The sequence below is a fragment of the Opisthocomus hoazin genome, chromosome 4 (genome assembly GCF_030867145.1).
Source record: "Opisthocomus hoazin isolate bOpiHoa1 chromosome 4, bOpiHoa1.hap1, whole genome shotgun sequence".
NCBI classification, from domain to species: Eukaryota; Metazoa; Chordata; class Aves; order Opisthocomiformes; family Opisthocomidae; genus Opisthocomus; species Opisthocomus hoazin.
The window spans coordinates 88332611-88347997 of NC_134417.1; the positions used below are offsets into that span (position 1 = coordinate 88332611).

Here is a 15387-nt window from a genome sequence, read left to right on the forward strand (position 1 = left end):
TTTTCCTCCCCTGCATCTAGGACGATCAGCAGCATGAAACAGAAAATAACAATAAATAAATATGCATTAGCCCAGAGTTCATGTTCAGTCAAAGCCAGCAGGCCTTGCGTCTCTCGCTAAAGGACCTCAGTATCAATGGGTTTGAAAAACTGAATTCTGATGTTTTCAGTAAATGGTAGAAAACCTCACTGGCTTGTAGGGATTCAGCCATGATTTGGGAAGTTATCGTTCCTCCTCATAACCCTTCGTACTCGGCTCATTGACCCTTATGTCCCAGCCTGGGCTTTGCCATAGAGAAGAGGGTTTCTAAAGTCCTGACTATTGCAGCCCAGCAAGAGTGTGCTGAGTCCACTGACTATCACAATAACGCCATTTTGTTGCAGTCTCCAGTTTAAGATGAAGTGAGAGAGGAACAATTTACTGCTTGGCTGCAGAAAGGCAGTGGCTGTAGGATGATGACTCTGGTTTTGACCCTGGTATCATTTTCCTAAGTCCCAGTTACATGTGGCCTGTGAGCAGAAACACAGAAGAAGGTGGCATGATATTGCAGCCACATTGCATGGGGGAAATAGAGTGTATTTATAGTTGCCATCATGTGATCTGATGTGGAACACATACAAAACTGCTCTGTATTGAGAGCTGGGGGCTTGTAGCCCCTCTTAGTCTGTCCTTTATTAAAAGGGATGCATCAACCTTTGGTGATGTGAAGCAGATCTGTTTTGCTGAGGCTTTCTGCTGAGAAAGGATTTCACCCCTAACAAGATGTCAGGGACTTTTCCCTTTCCTAGTTTCCCAGCTCTCTCCAAACACCTACTGCGTCACCCTTCAAATCCCGTGTTGGCCATGTAGTGTACAGTCACACTCCCTGGGCATGGAAGGGCTCAAAGAAGTTTCTACCTCCTATCCTGTGTCAACCAAAATATCTTGCATGGTGCAAAGAAATGCTGCACGCATTCCGTAGTGCAAAATGCTTTTAAAAAAATGAAGTCATGTAACTCTGGTGCTAGTGATAGAGTAGAAAGACACAGTGAGAAAACTGTACCTAGAGACATTGCTGGCCTTTTTAAGCACCAGACAGGACTTATCAAACACATAAGGAACAAAATGTATCCTGTAAGTACTGTCAGGCACAACACCACAGAAAGGGCAGAACTGTTCAATACATATTTCTGTTCTGTACTTGGGGGAAAAATCCATACAATGGAGCAATAACATGCTGAGAATGACATTCTTTCCAATTTAAGAGAGATAAAGAATTACAATATACACCAGCTACTTTAGCTAGACTTTTTAAATCAACAAGTCAGGATAATTGCGCACAAGAGTTACTACAGACTTGGCCAAGTCTTGTACTCTGAATACCAATGATGCTTTCCTAGGTAGTGGGACACTGCTGTAAAGAACCAGAAGAAAATCTCAGCAGTATTTTATACAAGCAAACAGAAAGGTCTGAGTGACTGGTAGGCTCTCTTCTTTCTGGGCAAAAGAGCAGAACAGCTGATGCAGGGGTTAATCAGGGCTCAGAGGACAGTAATATAATTTGATGGGAACATTACTCCTGTAGAGCATTTTCAGTTCTGATGTCGAAAATGCAAGGGTTATGGTGATAAATTAGAAAGGTTTAGGGAAGTGTCACTAAGGACATTCATGGGCTGGAAAACAGGCCCACAGTGAATGCTGCGGAGAGCTCAGTCATACCAAAAAGAAAGTAAAGGGATGAGTTAATCACTATACCAACACCCTTGGACAAACACAGCTACAAGAATACCACTACTCCACATATTACAGAGTACTTCACAGTCTATCAGACTAAGATAGAAGAAATCCAGTGGCCAGAATTGGAACAAAATAAATACAAATTAGGTGCAATGTGCACACTTTTAAGAAAATAATTACCTGTGGTTTACAAAAGACTGATAATTTACCGAAGACTGAAGGATGGAAAATCCACCCCCCTCAGCTCCTGTTCTCTAGGCGGTATATACTGTAGCTCAAACAATGCTGATTATGAGGAGTCCTCTGTTATTCTGGAGACAGAGTAGATGATCATAGTTTTACTTCACAATTTTATAATCTCTAGAATATAGGGTTGAGCCTAAATTTTATAGCTTTTTTTTTTTTTTTTTTTTAATCCCACTACCCAATGAACCGAAAGGCACAAGTCGAAATCTCATATTTTGGCTTCAAAGCACCATGCGACATGGTGCGTACGGAGCTCGGATATAAAATGTGATGGGAGGGACCAGAAAGCTATCCAGTTAAAAATAAACTGATGCGACAATGAAAAATAAACATTACTGCAAAACTGGACCAGCTCAGGGTCCCTCGCTGCAGAAAGATGGCTCAAATCTCCACTCCTTTTCTGCTGCACCGCCTGCCGCAGCCCAGCTGCCGTCGCCCTGCGACACCACCTAATTGGCACCCAGCCTTCCAGGGAGTGGGAGACAGTCAGCCTAAAAATAGGCTGTCCTCTGCTTCAGCTCTCCCCTCCCTCCATCCCGCCGCAAAGGCACAGGGCTGGCGGTCCGGGGAAAAACATCCAGCAAAGCCGCAGCCTCAGCGCAGGGAGTCGGGTGGTATTTTTGAAGCTGGAGGAGCGGGAATGAGGTACTACCAGGGTGATGCCGAGCATCGCTTGGAGGGTCCCTGCCTCACCTCCCGCTTCTGGAGAAGAGACGTTTCCACCACCTTTAGCATGGGAGCTGTGTGCTGAGCTCCCCCCCCGCCTCTCTGGGGGTGCAGGGACAGAACAGAGCCACACGGCCTGTCCCTGCCCTCCGGGATGCTGTCCCCAGCCGACCCACAGCCAAAGCGAAGCAGCAGATCTTGGCTCCCATGGCAGATCTCATGGCAGCTCCCCCGTTTTTCCCCGCTCGGAAACTCTCTCCAGCCATCCCGTTATCCTGCGGAGGCCTTTGCTTCAACAGTCTGTGCAATTTCTGGTTCAAGGAACCATCATTTACAGGTAGCAAAGCCTCACAGGACAGTTTTTAATAGGAATTTCATTGACATTGAAGATCCTCACAGGACTTTGATGAACACTTGAACTTTAGTTTGACATTTAAGTGCCTGAAACTCTGTATGAAGCCCAAATTAAGAGATCTTATAGTCTGCTATTGATGCTTTCTCTCATATGCAGCTCTACAAAGCTCCCGAACATCAGTAACATTTCAGAAAGCATTGGTTCTGCTTTTGACTCGATACGACAAGTCAAAAATCAATTAGAGATTGAACTCTATTCTTCCTTTTTTTTAATTTATTTTTGGCGTGCAGTTCGGTAATCAAAGTGAAGAACTGCAATCGACGATGCTAACTTGCTTTTTAGCAAAGCTATTGCCTAGATTATAAGACATTTTGCAAAGTTTCCAAAGCTCCTAAAGGCAAATGTGTAAATAATGTGACTTATTGAATTCTGTAGAGTGCTGCAACAGCAAGACTGATGGGTAGCCTAATACATTGTGTAGTTGCTATAAGCAATAATCTCGCATGCTAATCACAACTTTCACATTCATTAACATTACAGGAACCTCCTGAAATAAATCATGTACCATTCAAGCATATGCAAAGCTAGCCATGACTATAAAACTAGCTTTCAGACTGGCATTGGGAAGAACATATGCAACATCTTTTATATCCCACAGATCCAAACTTTTGAGGTACTGCATTTTCAGTCCTGCTTTGGGCCATGTGGTCCCACAAACCACTATGCATGTTCAGCTGCCACAATTTAAAATGAGCATGAAGTGATGGTGCTCTGCATTCAAGGTGAGATCCTGATCCACTGAAGTGAGAGCAGAAAACACCTGTGCAAGAGCATGTCCCCATGTGTCACTGCTCAGATTGTTTCCTGCCTGAGCAGGACTTCAGGTTAACACTGGGGAGGGATAACTCGACAGACTCACAGAAGTTAAGACAATGTTACTCCTTGGCCACCTCCAGGGACCATCTCACTGTAAAAACAGTACAGCTGGCACAATCCCCACCTTGGAAAATTAACCACGGGGCTGATGGGACTGGTTGTTGGCAGCTGTATGGCCATGGCAGCACTCCCTGCTTTACAAAGCTGCTGTCGGCCCAGGGATGAGAAGCTGAAAATGAAGGTGCCCTAGGGGAGTGTGGATGAGGAACCTCCCTGAAAGGGCTCGCCTACGCATGGGGAAATACCTTCTGCATTTTGGGACACAAGGGCTACTGGAGCTGATGGGGACAATGCTGATGGTCCCTCCAAAGCACGTTTTAAAATACCTTCCTCCTGGTCCTGGCAGACACACAGCCCTCCAAAACAAGTTCTCTAACAGAGATAAAACTTCTTAGCTAGCCACCCACAGCAAACCAAATCAAGGGCACTAGCTTGCCACTAAAATATACCATTTTCAGTGCTAGGTGTGCACATGCCTGTGTTTTCCCTGGCTCCTTGTGACGTCTTAAACTCCAAAATAACAGAATCACAGAATCACAGAATGGTAGGGGTTAGAAGGGACCTCTGTGGGTCATCGAGTCCAACCCTCCTGCCGAAGCAGGGTCTCCTACAGCAGGCTGCACAGGACCTTGTCCAGGTGGGTCTTGAATTTCTCCAGAGAAGGAGACTCCACAACCTCCCTGGGCAACTTGTTCCAGTGCTCCATCACCCTCAGAGTGAAGAAGTTCTTCCTCATGTTCAGACGGAACTTCCTGTGCCTCAGTTTGTGCCCATTGCCCCTTGTCCTGTCGCTGAGCACCACCGAAAAGAGTCTGGCCCCATCCTCCTGACTCCCACCCTTAAGATATTTATAAGCATTTATAAGGTCCCCTCTCAGCCTTCTCTTCTTCAGGCTGAACAAACCCAGATCCCTCAGCCTTTCCTGACAGGAGAGATGCTCCAGTCGCCTCCTCATCCTCATAGCCCTCCGCTGGACTCTCTCCAGTAGCTCCTCATCTTTCTTGAACTGGGGAGCCCAGAACTGGACACAGTACTCCAGATGAGGCCTCACTAGGGCAGTGTAGAGGGGAAGGAGAACCTCCCTCAACCTAGTTCCCTCCTGCTCTTCTCCTTCTAGAGATGGTTTGACCAGCAACAACACTGCAGAGAACTGGGCACAGCTCATTACATGCCTCTGCACTGGATCTGCCTGTGACAACCTCATGATGGTTCCCGGCCTCGTACCGTCATGATTTATCGTTTGGGGTCAGAAGATCCTGTTTCAGTTCAACAAGAAAAAAGGCAGCCAGCACGCACACATGTGTCTCCCATAGCAAGATGCTTAATAAAGATGACTATATCACAATTATTAGCTCAGAAAGCGCACATGGCCATAAACACGCTGTGCAATATAAAAGGGGAAAAACCCTTTTGAGCTGCAACCATCTGCAGAGGGAAGGCAAAGGCTGTTGCAGAGTGGGGCGAGGAGGAGGGGCCCGAAGGTGGCTTTCGGCCACCTCCGTGCTCTTTGATCCCGGGGCCACGCTGGCCACAGGCCAGTCCCTGCTGTGGGCTGTGTTAATCTGCGTTGGCCGCGGGTGCCTCCCGGGAGGCTCAGTGGCAGCTGGGGATTACCGGGGTCAGGGACACCCTCCATTTTCCCTTCCTCGTACCAGTCTCAGCGATGGTCAGGGCAAGGGCTGGGGGAGAAATAGCCGCAGCCTCGCTGCAAGGGCGGACATGGAGGGGGGTATCCTCAGCGTATCCCCTGCTGCCTGCCATCCTGGTTCACACCAGATCCTTACAACAGCTGCGCACATGTCCCATCTGACACCTCAGAGATGCCAGTCCCCAGCAAAATGGGAATTATACAACTGGTGGAGCTGGAAATTGCATTTTCAATATTCCTCCTTCCTTCCTGATTTGTTTTTTTATATAAATATGTGTATATATATATATATGCATATATAAATTAAATATACAGTTTATATATAGATGCATATATGTGTGCATATATTAATCCATATCTGATGTGCATAAGTGGGCAGCAGTGCCAGTACAGTCAAACGTCCTCCACGCACGCAGGGAGACCCAGCTGCAGCAGGGTCCGGGACAGGATTAGGGTAGAGGAAGGGCCGTGGTCCTCTGGGACATCAATTTTATCCCTCTTTCACCTCCTCCAGTCTTTTGACAGAACCACGGGCTCTCTCACGGTTGGGGGCACCTTTGATCCCTGACTCCTGACAACAGTTCCTCAGTAGACAGCACGTGTAGACCTATCCACAGCCTCCTGAAGCCAACAGGGATCTTTGGCAGGTCTGGATCGGGCACTAAATCCATATGATGGAACCTTTTCAGGGGTGATTTCAAAAGGGGCTGAAATCCCAGGGCTTTGTCTCCCCGCTCCCTTTAAAATTACACAATTACTGCCTTCGCCTGGCATTACCTGAGCTCATGAACCTAGTTGATGTAGGTTAAGCAGTCATCAGCGTAGCAATGGGGCACTAAACATAAAATACAATATGGTATAACACATAAAAATTCTGTGAACAACCCACATTACAGAAGTTATCTGCTCCCCAGAGAATCTCTGGCGGATTCATTGCTGTGCCGTAGCGTGGCTGAGTCACCCTAGAGTCACTTTCTCACGTACAACGTTCTTTTGAGCCTCTTTAGGCTCTATGCAGGAACATCCCTTGACAGTGCTTGCAAAACCCAAATATCTTTTAGTCCTGAACCTCCACGTGAAATTGTCCAGTGGGTTCAGAAACTACTGGACCGGACAAAGATGCAGTGAGAGCAATGGTAAACCCATTGAGAAACCAGGCAATAAAAGATGATTTTCTATGACTTGTTCAAGGAATGACTAAATACATAGAAAATTAGAATTTCCCGTGCAAGAAAGTAATTATGCTACTTCCTTCTTATATTTAACAAATCCAAGCACTAAATGAATACAAAAGACATTATATCTGGCCTAACAGTTAACCAAAAAACACCGAAAAGACAGCTGTAAATAATTCCAGGGAGGGAACAATGTTTCAAAGTGTAATGCCAGATGCAAAGAAGTCAAAAGGAGCTTTACCTTTGGCTCCACCAGGCTCTGGATCAGGCCCTTAAAATAGTTCTGGAAATGTTCCAGAAAACTTATTTCAGCTACATTTAAGCTCTGTGTTCTGCAGCTATTCAGTAATTTTCACTGTTAGTGTTAAACTGTCCAGGGGACTTTTATGCTCGTAAACAAATCCTCCATCTCCCTTCTGTTGCTTTTACATCGACGCTGCATCACTGACTTCAATAAACAGTCTCCTGATTCACCGTGTTATGAGACAGCGAGCAGAATTAGGCACCAGAGATGTGTCTAAAAGCCTTGGTTTCAGGTTCTGAACATCACTTTAAGCTAATTAATAAAAGAAAACCACAGCCCAGAATCTTTCAGTGTTTTCAGATGATAACCTCGTATTCAGCCACTTTCACTGTTCCCAGGAGTGCAGAATCACCAGGTCTATTATTATTATTATCACTGTTATTGTTAGTATCATTATTATTATTATTAATACATTATTATTTTGGGGGCCTTTTTTGCCATTCTCCATATCTCTCTATAAAAGGTAACGTGTGAGCCAGTGGAGTAGTTTTGGTTGTTTTTATCCTCCCCTGAGAAGCACCTGAAAAGCAGAGAGCTTCGCTGGGTCCCAACTATTCCGCTCAAAACACACAGAGCAAGACCTGCCAGTCCAGCACTGCTCAGGATTCACAAAATGGGGAAAATCTGGGGAAAGCTGGAGGAATCCTTTAACAAAAAGAACAAATTTTCACAGATCTAACAACACATGAGGAGCAGCGCTTCATTTCACAGCTACAGGAGAAAGCAAGTTCTCCAAGCCACCCTGGGCAGGCAGAAGGACATCTATACACCTTGCAGATGCTTGTTCAGACACTCTGATCACAACAAAACTTTTGGGGATTGTCAAGTTTAAGCAACTTCACAGAAAAGCAAACTCAATGTAACAACCTAAACTGCCACTACGGGCAATGGAACCCTAGAACTCAGAGACTTCCCTAGGAAAGTTTCTACTCCAATTTCATCTTCCTATGGAGAATTCAGAGCTTCAATTCAAAGCTGCCTGAATCCAGCAGGAACAGGAGCACAACGGACCTACATGAAATTTGTTCTAAACTAAAGCACTGAAGTACTTCTTTAGCTAAAGTACGACTGCAGAAGTATCAAGAAAGGATGGGAAAAGGGGGAAAAGCAAAGAGAGGATTTATTCTGCCTTTTTCTTCCTGTATTCATATGGTGATTACTTTTTTTTTCCTTTTAAGCTATGACGTACAGTTTCATAACAACTATTTACTTTTCTCTCTTTATCTAACAGCTGTCTGGTGAGAAAGATGGAAAAATAAACTAAACATGTTAAAAATGAGAGAAACTATTCATATGCATTATATAATTGCATGCTATATTTAAACCTTTGTACATTACCTTTCAAATTATATTAAGTTTCCACAAGAGGGGAAAAAAATCCCCCTTACTTTCTAAAATTAGCAACCGAATTTGTATATTGTTTTCAAACAGAGCCACTCTTCCTCAGAAACTTTTGCCAGGGAACAATTAATGGTTGGAGACAGGGAATCTGACTATATCAGATGTATTTTGACATTGGCCTGCTAGCTGTCACCTACAGCAGAGAAAAAAAAATGGGGAAGTCCTCAGGGAAAGGGCTGTGTAAATCTGGATTAGCTCCACCAAAGTCAAACAAATCGATTTGGATTTACGCTGGCAGAGCCAAGAGCAGGATTCATCCCTCTGACGGATACAGGGGAGACAAGAGCTACCAGGACTTCAGCAAACCGGGGGAACTTTGCCACGCACTGCGACTCCGAAGGGGCTATTTCCTAAGAGACAAGCAGCACACACCGGCAGCAGCCCCTGCGCTCACGTGAATGAGAATTACACACACATGTCGAGGGAGATTCGACCTCTCGACGTGAAACATGGTTGAAAAGAGATAAAGAGGAGGGAAAAAAAAATATTCTTAAGATACTTGCATTGCTTTCCAGACCCTCTTGCTGCAGACACGGCTGGCAATGCCTCCAGCCCCTCCAGCAGCACGGGAGCCATGCATAGCTCGATGTCTGAGGCTGGAAATCGGGTTGGGGAGGCAACGGAGACGATGTGCTCGGCCCCGGAGAGGGATAGAGGGCGGCTGCGTCACGCCATCTCACTGGCTGTACTAATATGGGGAGCAGCGGTGGCCAGAACCCCTCGTCCGGAAGGAGAGGACAACCCCTGAAACGCGAGAAGCGGGGAGCAGACACAAAACCGAGGGGGGCTTTGTAGGGTTTAGGACTTCCCCGGGCCAAGAGGATGGCACCGTCGGCTGCATCCGACATGGCAGGGAGAGGGTCCCTTCGCCGCTGCACCTAGCTCCATTAAACGTGGCATAATTACTCTGTTATAATCAGGCAGGTATTTTAAAGAGGCTTTAGTGTGAGTTTATAATTGTGCATTATGTAACAGCTACTAACATGTCAGGCCTCAGACAACAGTGAATGCCTGTCTGCGGGTCAGGCTGTAGTACTTCAACGACGCGTTTCAGGGCTGTTCGGTCTGAGTTTAAACCCTCTCATTTTGCCCTTCCCTTCCACCCCCATCCCCGTTCAGGGGCTTGGGCTGCATCTCCAGTGGGGTAGCGGCTCGCAGAGCTTCCTTCCACCACCAAAAGCCTCCTCCAACATTTCTCTCCATAGCCCCATGCCCACTCTTGGTGGCTCTATCGTGGGTAAAAACAAAAACCTCATCACAGAGCTGCTCCTCTTTACAAGCTTTATAAGATGGTGACTTTTTTTTTGTTTATTTAATCATCACTTTTTTTAAAGTTCATGTTTCTCAGGATTTCCCAGAGGCAGTGTCTGCCCTTGCATGGCCCGGCAGCAGAGATGTTCCTCAGACGGCTGAAATAGGCTGGCAGCGGGGCATCAAATCTGAGCTGGCTCCTACAGGGGTGAATTTCTGCTCACTTAAAATAGCTAGAAAAGATCCCTCTGTGCTGTCCTGTTTCGATCACCCAGGACCAAGGTTCTGTAAAGGCAGAGCTGTGGTGCACACAGAGCTCCTTGGACCCGGCATGCTGTAAACCAGCCGGGAGGAACAGTGGCACATTCAACCACCCAGACACTAACAAAACCATCCATTTCTGTGGATAAAGTGACCATTTCATTATGAGAAGAAAAAGAATCTTGGAAAAATCACTTCATAAATAATACAGTCTTTGAGAATGGATTTTGGCCTAAAAAGTTAATAACTAATCCATCTCAACCCAACAGGTCTTGAAAGATTATGTCCACAGGCAAGTTTTTCCATAACGTCCTATTGCAGAGATCTTGCAAGTTTCTCTAAAGCGTTTAAGAAGAGAAAATCCCTCAAACAAGTTCCTCCTCCCAAGACCCCCACCGCAAAATCCCAAAATCTGATCTTTTACTCAAAATCAGCCTGCAGATGCCATGAACACGGAAAGAGACTCCTTGCTTCTAACACCTTCCTCGTGCCCATGGTCTGTGTTCAGTTACCTAACTTTTATACATTTAAAAATGAATCTGACGTCAGTAAGACTTTTTAAATATCCCATACTAATACTGGAGTTGGATTAAAGTTAGTAAAGCACAACCTGCAGATATCTTTTAAGCGATGACTTGGATGCAGAGCAGTTTCAGTACCTTAGGAACTCAGCAAGCTTTCAAAACGGTCTATAACCTGTTGGTAGGGCTCTCATCATTGCAGCAGAAAGCCTCTTCAGCAGAAGTTTAGTGAATAAGGAAAGTTCAATTCAAGATGAAATAAATAAACTGTTAAAGAATTGAATTACTTTTTCCAAGATAAAAAAAGAAACCTTCTCATTTTAAAATTAAATTTAAAAAGGCAAAGGGAAAACTCAGGGATTAATAGAATTTTAATTTTTCTTCATGTTTTGGTACAATGTTATTATTTGATGCATGATATGGCTACACTTAAAAAGCTCTTGCAATATTATGATTAGAAATAAAAACCAAGCCATTCTTGTCATGCAGAATTATGACTTTAAAAGGCTTTGTTGGTTACTAAGAGCAGGGAGGCATGTTTTTGCCATGAAAGATAAAGGATCTTTTGAAATCAATGAAAATGTTGCACACACAAGTTTTGCAAGGTGACCTCCTCACAAGACACCAAGCTGCACCTCCTTAAAGGTGGGCGTGTTAGAAGAGGGAATTTCTGTGGCTCATTTGCTATCTTTCCTGGGAATATGCCTCCATGAACCTGGACTGGTAAGAAGCCTAAAAAGGAGAGGTACAAACAGCACTCATGACAGCTGGTACTACACGAATTTAACAAAACCAGTGTGCCCACTTTGTTCCCAGCCTCCTTGGGGACCGGGATGGGGGATAATTTCAGTAAATGCCTCTTCATTCTTCTCCCAGGCTGAAATCTGAGCAGCTGCACAGTGGGATCTCACCCACTGCAACCGGGCAGCCCGCAGCTGTCCCAGTAACACCACAACGGAATGAGTGGGAAATAAATAAGGAGATGTTCACAGGAAACAAGGTATCTCTGTAAGGGTGACCACAACACCTTGCAGCTACATTTAAAGGGAGTCACTGTCCGTATAACGGAGCAAATGGATCCTCCACAACAAACTTTCCGAACTACCTGGATCTCTTCGGTGACACAAAAACCGCAAGAAGGAGAGAGGGGTTAGGGACATTCCAGTTCTGGAAAAGTTTTCTTTCCCTCATTATTAGTAACTCTAATTACTTTGAAAGAAGAGCAATGAGATAAATCCTGCAGAGCCAGAAATGTGACCTGATTTCCTTCCTGATTTAGAAACTGTCACTTTGCAAGAGAAACCCAAAGAGACAGAGCCGGGTCAAAGTGGGCTCATCAATTTGGTTTGCAGAGTAAATAATAAACCCAGATCGATAGAAGTGTAACCGGGGTTTTCTTTTGGTAGATGTTCATAGGGGCAATGGCATTCGAAAGATAAATAAACACAACTTTATCTGAACTGTTTGCAGTTATACATGACACTGTGGAAAAGATATTCACTATAAGCAAACAAGAATATATCTGGCTGGATTCATGTATTTTCCTCCAAGTTAGACAGTCAAAGTGAGAAGCAATGACAGATTTTCAGATATAAATTGTTTCATACTGTGACTAAGGTCCTACCTCAAGACAGCATGTAAACACAAAGCAGAAAATTCAAGGATATATTTAAGAGCGATGCTGCTTCTGTGATAGCTGAGTTTTATTTAACAGAACTGAGAAATTATTTGTTGTCACCTTTTAACTATCAGAGCTATAATTTTCCAAAGTAATTCTTAAGGACAGTTGGAGACAACTTACAAGGTAGTAATTTTCAGGAAGAGCTGAGCACCCGCCCTCCGAAAACAACAGGTCTTTTCTATATATTTTTCAAATTGAGCTTCCAATAACTAAGGCATCTGAAGTGACAACACGTAATAACCTGTTCCTTCTGAAAAGCATGACCAGGATTTCTGAATGACCACCCTACAGGCTTTAATGTACAACCTAAAATGTTCTTTCCTCACATACATGCGCAGAGCATTCCTTCAAGATACAAAAGGGAAGAAGGGAAGAAGGGAAGAGGGGAAGAGGGAAAAAAGGGAAAAAAGGGAAAAAAGGGAAAAAAGGGAAAAGAAGAAATCATCCATCCCTGTCTAATATAATAACTAGGATTTTCAAAAGAAATTAAAGCTAGCTATCTTTCATAAATCTCCTATGCCTATCAGGACATCATTTCCTATCATTACATTTTAAAATATAATTTTGACCACACATTTAAATCAAGAACACAGCAACTACTTAACTATTCTCTGTAGCCTGTAAAAGTCCTGGGAGGTGTCAGCTGGTGTCACAGGTGTTAGTCCATCATAGCGAGAAGTGAGTCCAGTTTCTGATTCAAGCCAGGAATGTAATGCTTTCAACTCTGAGGCAGTCTTAAAGTCTGTACCCATAAGCTGTCATTCAGAGTCAGGAAGCCTCATGGTCTACATACACCCTTCATGGTCAAGGTATTTAGGCTACATACCCAATGATGCAACTGAATACCTTCGTGAGCTCTGACGAATGATTGAGGGTATGAAACAGTATCAGTTCTCTACCACACTGTACAGAGTTTTTGGATGCTTTAAATCTGCGGGACTCCTCACAGCACAAACTACTTCTCCGTGCAAACACAGGCATTAAAATCTGATCCTCTGAGTTTGTAAAACCCTTTGAGACTCTCAGACAGAAGTACAAAACTGTACTATAAATGGATTCAGAATGAGAGTCAAGAACTGAGAAAAACCATGCTACAACTTCGAAATCCAATCACGTACAAGTTAAGTAACTTATTTATCTATGATTATTTCTGGCAATACTGTGTTCTGCCTCATACTAAAGGTTACATAAACTCCACTACTCAAGGCTGAGACCTTTTGGCACATTAATCTAAAAATGTCACAACTTGCAGGACAGGCTTCTATTGCTTAAATGTTGAGACACTTGCCCCCAAAACACATGCTTTTTTCTTAACGACCCTCTGTTTCTGAAGCTCTCTGTCAACCGTGTTTGCCATTTGAAAAGGCTACACCAAGAAACCAAACCAAAACAAAACAAAAAATTACCAGAATCAGTGGACATCACAGCAATCCCACCAGCATCACTCCCATCCCATCCTGACACTGGGTTCCTCTCCACTTTTTCAGAACCAGATATCTCATCAGAGGCAACATACTCAAACAAACAGCAGCGATATTCTCAAAACCACAACTTCCTTGGTGCATTAGCATAAGGGGGTTTCTCTCCTCGCTGCCTCACAGCTCTGACCTTTCCAATTCTCCGCCACCAAAAGCTTATAGGATCTGCCAGATCCATCTGCAGCTCCACCTGGCCTGCTTTCCCACGCCAAAAGGACGGATCAAATATACGTGTCGGAAAACACATCCCTGCTTTCTCTTCGTGCCACCCGGGGGGGAACCCCCACCCCAGTTTCAAACGAAAGCAAGTCTCCAAGATCACTTCCGCAAAGCCCCGAAATCCTGGGAAATCGCAGCAAAATGAACTTCAGCACCTTGGACAGGACACGCAGACACAAAATCTCCGAAATCGGCCCATCGGCCCGGAAAACGCTGCGCCTGGACATGACCCTCCGGGACACATCTGCGGGCCTGTTTATTTTTAGTATTGACAAATCCTCTTTGAACCATCGCGTTTATTCCGCCATCCGCCCTGTATTTCGGGAAGAGCTGCTCGCCAACCCGGCGGTGGGAGAAATCGGGGCCACCAGCTCCGGATCCGATGCCCGTCTGCGGGATCAGTGGCTGCCCCAGTTACAACTGGAAAGGCTCGGCTCAAGCCCTGACAAAGCTCAGCTTATCCTTCCCAGGCAAAACGAGACCTGTTGCCATAGGTGTGCGTGGCTCGGGTGTTTCTCCGCTTCCTAGAAGCTCACCTCCACCTCCTCAGCCAAATCTCCAGGAAAAAAAAAAAATTAAAAGGTCTGATTTATTCCCATTGCAGCCACACTTCAGTTGCAGAAGTTTTGCTTTAATTTAGCTTTCGTTGTCTCTTGCAGCGCTCCCAGTATGTCACTGTTCCCCTCGGGGCTGCCTCGATAAAATCACGATCACCTTGCCAGAGTGCAGCACAGCTCTTCCCGTTTTTCTTTTATTTGCATAAGCCAAGATGAGTTTTTAATTTGTGCCAGTAAAAACTCCAAATGTTTTAAGCAGGGGTATTCTACAAACAGCTCTGAGGTGAGTGGTGCCGTTAAGATATATACTTAAAATATGTCAGTTCTTACAACAAGTAATACCAGTACTATTCTCACGATACAGGAGATTGATACATTTTCCCTGCCACCGCAGAAATACCCATTCCAGCTCATTTCTTCCCTTCAAAACGTGCCACTAAATCTCCACTCCGACACATCCGACGCCACATGACATTAACCGAAGGATCTGCAGACTATTTTCTGTGTTGTTCTTTCTTTCCGGCACTTCTGGGTGCAGAAATGAGACGGAAACCAGACCGATTCCCCCGCCGGAGTTACCCTTCGACAGCAAAAAATCTCTCTCTCTACCTACATCCTCCACTTTTACTCCCCGGCGCAAGCCTTGCGGAGCCAGCTCCTCTCTCCCGCAGCCCCCGGCAGCCTGCCCGGACGGGACGGCCGCGCTGCCGCCGCTCCCCCCGCCTCGGGGGAAACTTCGGGGAAGGGGAAAACCCCGGCAGTGCCAATTCCTCCTCCACGACGCGCTCGGAACCGGACGTCTTTTTGGCTCCTTTGTTATTACTATTCTTATTATTAATTTTATTAAGAAGCAAACAAAAAAGAGGAACTTACATCGGTTTATTTAATTTTTCCTGCTAAACCAAGAGTCCCAGAGCCACTCCATTGTATCCACAGAGTTTTAGCCCCCGAGCGGCACCGTCCCGCGGGAAG

The 15387-nt window shown here is 45.0% G+C and overlaps 1 protein-coding gene across 1 annotated transcript in view; it reads right to left on the reverse strand.

Moving 5' to 3' along the window:
• SCN5A (sodium voltage-gated channel alpha subunit 5) overlaps positions 1-15387 on the reverse strand; it is a 227032-nt gene extending 211645 nt beyond the window's left edge. The window contains exon 1 of the mRNA XM_075419829.1: positions 15289-15387. The gene's annotated coding sequence lies outside the window, so the exon portion shown is untranslated. The remainder of the gene's footprint in view (positions 1-15288) is intronic.